General features: G+C 35.6%; 1 long non-coding RNA gene across 1 annotated transcript; it reads right to left on the bottom strand.

Annotated features, from left to right (window-relative positions):
* Nucleotides 1-1,323: 1,323 nt before the first annotated feature.
* LOC131251983 (uncharacterized) lies at nucleotides 1,324-1,753 on the bottom strand. Its single transcript, XR_009174085.1, has 2 exons — nucleotides 1,643-1,753; nucleotides 1,324-1,463 (listed from the first exon to the last, which is right to left on the bottom strand). It is a non-coding gene; the product is annotated as an uncharacterized LOC131251983 (long non-coding RNA).
* Between the last annotated feature and the right edge of the window lie 5,128 nt (nucleotides 1,754-6,881).

The following is a 6,881-nucleotide window of genomic DNA, read 5'->3' as shown; positions in this document are numbered from 1 at the left end:
TAAAAAACCATAATTAACCAATTAGAAACCTCAGAGATGATGCCGGCCTTTTAAACACTTGAAGAAAATTCAAACCTTACAGTGAAGCACCTATTTATGTCCTAAACCAAGTGAATCCCATGTTGAATCATATGTACTTTGGGGACCTTCATGAAGACACTCAGTTACACACACTTTTATTGGAAATGCAATAGTCTTGTGAGGAAAATCAAAGCATAATCAATTAAGGTCTCTCCATCTACACATTCTCATATCATGGGGATTTTCAAGAAGCTAGTTCAACCACAAGCATATTCAAGTATGCACATAATAGGTCTCCTAGTCTTAATACTTGCAAGCGATTGTTGTCAATGAAAGTGACCAAAGACCGTATCTAAAAAACCATACATAGCACACGTAAACACTCATAGGAAGTATGGAAGAAACAAACCAATAATAAGTCAACCCCTATGGGCAAACACTATAAGAAAATTGGGCTTTACCAACGGCCAAAAATGCCCCTAAAATCCAAAAAACCCCTGGTAAAGGAATTACCGATGGTCATACTTGAGCCACTAAAGGGGGGCATCGTTGTATCTTTTACCGGCGGTCGTACATCTTTACTAGCGTTTTTTATGACCACCGCTAAAATAGAGATTTTTACCGGTGCTTCTAATGATTGCCAGTAAAAATTGTAAAAGTGCCGGTTGTACGAAGTGCTGGTAAAAGCTGTAAAAAAAATGCCGATAAAAGCTATAAGTAACGCCAGTAAAATCTGTAACAAATGCCGGTAAAATCTATAACAAGTGCCGGTATGAGATGGAAAAAGCGTCGGTAAAAGCTGTAAAAAGTGCCGGTAAAAGATGAAAAAAATGCTAGTAAAAGATAAAAAAGCACCACAAAAGGTTGCCACAGCGCCAAAAAAAATACACAGAAACGCCGATAAAAGCCTGACGAAAAGTCATTTAGACATATCAAAGCGCTGGTAAAAGTATTTTTGACCATTATAATAAGGTTGCCAAAACACCGGAAAAAATATGCAAAAATGCTAAAAAAGGCATGCCGATGTGTCATTTAGACATATCAAAGCGCTGGTATACGTTAGTGCAAATATACGAAGGCATTAGTAAAAAGCTCCTGACAAGCTAGGCATAATTCAAATGTCATGAAATGCTGACATATGCCATGAAAAACCTTTAAATATACACAAGTAAAAACTGCTGACTGCTTGTAAAAGTGCTGGCCATGAGTTAATTTTTTTTTGATCCATTTTATTATTTATATTTAATTGGAACCTATATTGTTTTTAAATATTTATAACCTAAAAAATATTTCACAACACAATTAAAAATGAATACTAAATAAATTGTATTACTTTACAATGAAAAAAATATAATATTTACAATAATGTGTTGAAAATATTCTGAATACATATAAAAGAAATTCCTCCATCGAACCATATATCATCTGTCTGGGCCTACAACCTACAAGACAAAATAATAAAAAATAAATTAATTACATTTCAACCATTTTATGTGATTTGGATAGCATATCCTATGACAATCAACGCCCCAATAAGAACGCGTTCGTTCCCATACAAGTCAATGAAAGGAAGGGCCCATTCACTATAAGCAACAGGGTTAAATTCCAATCCAAAACTTACATGGGGCATATCCGGTGACTTTCAATGGCCAATCCAATCTACAGTAGGGATTGATTCATGAGAAGATGAAGCTGCAATAACCTAAAACAAATAAATAAATTTAAAAAATAAAAACAAATAGGAAAAAAAAGCCACAACAACCTATGAAAAAAAGAAATTATAATAATGATGTCTCTTACCATAGCTGCCTTGATAAAATCAACTCATCTAAGCCACTGCCTATTTTTACACCACTCATGCATAACATATAAAACAGCTAAAAACAGTGGTGCCATCAAAGGAGAAAGCCATCATTAGCAGGAGATTATCAAACAAAGAGCAGGTTTTGGGGGGTATCTAATGCAAACTGTATGTCAGGTTACACCTCCCTAACCCTAACCCTAATCATACTTCTTAATTAAGCTCATTCCAACCAGACCCAAATCCAGATCACTAACAGCCTAAGTGTGAACACATACAAATATAGTATGTAACATGTTGTCGAGCTACCTTAATTGTAGCTAACACAATGTAGTCTCTAGACCAAAAACAAATACCTATCTAAAATAAGCAACCAAAACAACAGTTCTGAAACTCACTGTGTCGCATTGAAACTTGGGGAATCAAGTCGACTCAGTGAAATTTTGAGCCAAGTCTCTTATAAACTCGATTCTCAAACACTCACCGAGACGGCTCGACTCGACTCAACGCAACTCTCAATGACTTGAACTGGCTAGCTCTCAGTGACTTGAACCGAGTAGCTCGCTAAGTCAGCACTATTAATAAGTTAAAAAAGTACGGGGGAGCATATGAATCGTCCCCACAACCTCTTAATATGGAAAGATATACTAGTGTGATGTGAATATTTCAATTTTGTATTATTTTTTACTAAATCAAACTATTTTATCTATTTATGGGTATACCCGATACACTACAAGAAAAGGGGGTTTTAGCCTCGGTTCAAAACTATGGCTAAAAAGGTTAAAAACTGAGGCTAAATCCTTTAGCCTCAATTTTGCCTCAGTTATCCAAACCGAGGTTGAAACCCCCGTGGCTAAAGGCTTTAGCCTCAGTTTTAGCAACCGAGGCTAAAATGACTTTTATAGCCTCGGTTCTTCACGTGAGGCCAAAAACCTTTTTAGCTTCAATTTTCTCAAAATGAGGCTAAATCAAAATTTTAGCCTCCATCGTTTTCAACTGAGACTAAATCCAAATTTTAGCCTCAATTGCTTCCAACCGAAGCTAAATCTATTTTTAACGTCGGTTCTCAACAACTGAGGCTAAAGCCTTTAGCCACGGGAATTTTAGCCTTGGTTATCAACAACCGAGGCTAAATTCAAGCCTTAGTTACAAATTGAGGCTAAAAATATTTTTTTTATTTTTTTAAATATTTATTTAAACTACTAATCCATTCATTCAATCCACTCATGAAACAATCAATCATGAAAGCCACAATATCAACAATACAATTAACAACAGTCTATTGAAAGTTTAACTCAATCAAACTGTTACACAACATTAGGTTCTATAAATAATACAAAGTCATGGTCATGCCCGTCATCACCGGTGCCGTCGGTGCTTAATGCGGTGGACCTCATCAGGTCCATGTTGCAGACTCTCAGCCTATAGAAATTGATAAAAACCAAGGTGAGGCAGGAGAAATAAACTTATGCATTGTAACATACGACTTTTATCCTATGAAAGACAATGCATCATAAGATATTCATTCTTCAAAAGCAATTGATATGACCTTCTTTTTCTGATCCAAGCTATGCTTTTCACAATAAGCCTTGTACTGAAAAAACTTGCCTCCGCCAGTCTTCACATCCATGTGTAGGCCAACACGTTTAGCACAAGTTGGATGAAATGCAGTTTGACAGTCATCATGATTTTTTTTTTTTTTGTTAATATTGCAACAGAGAAACATACCAGCTCGTTCAATCTGTGGCATTTAGATGCAAGTAAATGAAACCCAAGATTGCCACAGCAAGGATAGGAAAGGAGTATACAGCGAAATTAAGGCCTTACAAATTAGAGAAATATTGATAATTAGGAGGATTAATAAAGGAGAATCTCAAAGTGTTGCTGCAATTCCATTCAAAGAAGGCATGTGAAAGAAGAAGTAACTATAGTGAGAATTTAAGTACCGGAGTATCCGAAGAAGGTGGATTTGGCATCATCTTCAGCTACACGCCATGATTTTTTTCAGATTCCAGTGTGGGTGATGAACCACACACATACCCAACTGGTGAATATCAAGATCATCAGCGTTTTCAATAGCAGGAATGACCTTGTTAGCTGTGCTATACAGAGACAGCTGAGGGCAGGGAGGCCGGTCGCTTGAGAGGATGGAGATGATCTACCTCAACCTCCTATTTACAGCAACATACTGTTAGAAAAACTATACACAAAAACTTTAATTCATGACTGAGTAAGCTGCATTAACTAAGATCATCAAAAGATACAATGGTCTGTAATCATTCAGTGCTGATCGAAGGAGGAGGGCAAACAAGATTAGCTAAAACATTCAATGCTGGATGAATCACTTGCCAAATATGAACACATGGTGCAAATCCAGTTGTTCAAACCCACCTTGAAGCTCCTCCCACTATGATGCTTATAAACTTAATATATCAGTTGCAGTGGATTGATATTATAGAAGTGTACTTCATTGAATCCAGAAATGAGAATAATCTATCATAAACATCTATTATAAATGTTTGTAATTTGAATTCAAAGAAAAAGTGCAGTGAGAAAATAAGTTTAACCATATGATTTTTTCTCTCTTCAAATATGAGCCACTCACTATTTTACTTTGCTTATGGTAAGTGGATTTTTAGTGATATGCTCCATCCACAGTGGGATTCACAGTTCATGAGGTAAATTACCAAATTCAATCACTTGAATCAAATTGTTTCATAATCATACCTTGTTAACACTGCAGAAGTTACATCATGGTCATATATAGCCCCAGAAATCAGAATGTCCACTTTCTCAGGCAATTCAACATCCTCAACTTTACCTTTGATCACTCGTAATATAAAGAACAAAAACCCTCACAAAAATGAGAACAATGTAGGAACAAGGTGAGTTTGGCAAAGAACTCAAAAAAGTCAGTTATTAAGTTTAAACTGCAAAATAAAATTGCTGCAAAATAAAATATTCTTATAAAAGAAATAACATATTTGAATGCAATGTAGTTTCTACGAGTACAAATTAGCCATGCAACCCATATAAATATACAATTTTGTGTTAAGTGAAAGTAGAGAAAGAAGGGATTTTATAGTTCTTACCATTTGGGTAATCCTCTTATAGCACTAGTGCCCGTGGATGACAAGTAGTCACTCCAGAAACCGGAACTGAGCAATAGAGGAGTCACTAGGTGGTTGTTCTTGGCATCGCCTGTTTTTGAAACCATCATCAAGACAAGAACTTTAGTTGCAGTTTCGCAAAAAGCAGGAGTAGGGAATCACCTGTTTTTGAAAAATAAGAAGTCGAAAAGAATCAGGAATTGTGCTTTATTTCCCAAGTGTGTGGAATTGTACTGTGTGTGAACATGCACACACTAGTAAATTGCATGTACATCACACATGGGAATGCCTAAACATTTTTCCTACATAACTACAAAAGACAGAAAGGCAGTGATTTACTTACAAGAATCCAACAACAATTTGGTTCTCATAGTTCAAACCATCAGACATTCCTAGATCTCCAAGGTGATCACCAAGAAGTAACACATTAGTTCTCTTCTTCACTGAGGCATTGCCATCGTTTGGCTCTTCAGTATCTCCTAATTGGTGATGAAGTGCTGCAGCCATATTAAAAGCATTTTAAAAACTCAAAATATGGAACAGAAGAAAGAAACTGCAATACTAATACAATATACCGACCAGGACCAGCACTGTTTCCTCCAATAGCAGACATAACACGGCTAAAAAATGTTGCAATTGTCTATTACAAAACCAAAAGAAGAAAATGAATAGTTAGAGCAACCATTTGTTTCATAGTCTAACTAGTTTAATTTGAGTTAGCACAAGCTTATCTTTTCCAGGGCACTCAATTACTCAGCTCTACTTTAAGTATATTGTGGGAAGTTTCTCCTTTTTGGTATTCTGACTCACGTGTGACATTCGGGGACATAGAATTCTCTGTTTCTTGGTCCATTGTTGATGGACAAAAGAAAGTAAGATATGAGAAAGGTGCTTCAGCATTTGAGAGCCCAAAATAATCATAGAAACCTATGGGTCTCAATTTGCCCACAAGTTTAGGTTGAGTTTGGATGTACAGAAAAGGTCAGGAGGAAAGAATGTATTTTGCAAGTCAGAACTGACATGTAGCAGAATTTACTTTTCATGGTACAGACAGAAATGTGGGCAATGTATAATGTGGTTCCTAAAATTCTGCCACCAGAATGCGCATTGGAATGGATAACCATCCGTAACCCATCGAAATATGCATTTCTGTTGAATTTTGGCATCACCCAGATGCACTCTTGGTTCACAAATGAAGTCATCACCTTACTTTGAAAATTAAATCCCAGACCATTTTAGAGTTATTAGAAGCCCTAATGAGTTTTCCTTTTTTAACTTGTCCATGAGTTTAGTTCTTTGTATTTTGCACATCTTGCTATTTTTAAGAAATAGAAATCCTAGAAACCAATGAAATTCCAGTACTCATGGTCTATAATCAGGAAAGTGCAGCACTGACTATCAGAGGCATAGTTAGATCATCTATGATTTTGAAGATTGTTGCTAATATATTACAACAAGTACAGAATCTAATGACTGATACATAATATATTAGCCAGCACGCAAAATATATGGTACCACTGAACTGGGATACTAGGTATCCTTGTAGTTTATGTTGTTCTTCCACTTCTCCTTTCTTTGTGTTATTTTTATTATTATTCTTGTTGATAAAAATATAGGTGGTACCATCACCTTCACCAGAAAAATAAATGTATCCTCCTAAAATGAGCCAAGAACCTGTAATCAGCCAGCAAATTGCATAATCCTCTAGAAAAGCTAAAGGGAAACAATGGAAAACAAAAGCGTTGTTTTCAGGATTTCTAACATGAAATTAATGGAAAGGGAAGACAAGCTTCATATTTTCAGCAAAAGGGGAAAAAAAACCAATGATGAAAAATGTTAAAACAAGTATATTATTTTATTTTATATAATTTTATATTGCACCACATAGTAATGAGCATGCTTTGTTGAAGAACCATGATTCATTAAGATAATATAAATCGCGTGTCTTG

Source organism: Magnolia sinica, chromosome 7, assembly GCF_029962835.1.
Source record: "Magnolia sinica isolate HGM2019 chromosome 7, MsV1, whole genome shotgun sequence".
Taxonomy (NCBI): Eukaryota; Viridiplantae; Streptophyta; class Magnoliopsida; order Magnoliales; family Magnoliaceae; genus Magnolia; species Magnolia sinica.
This window is presented reverse-complemented; position numbering and strand designations above follow the sequence as displayed.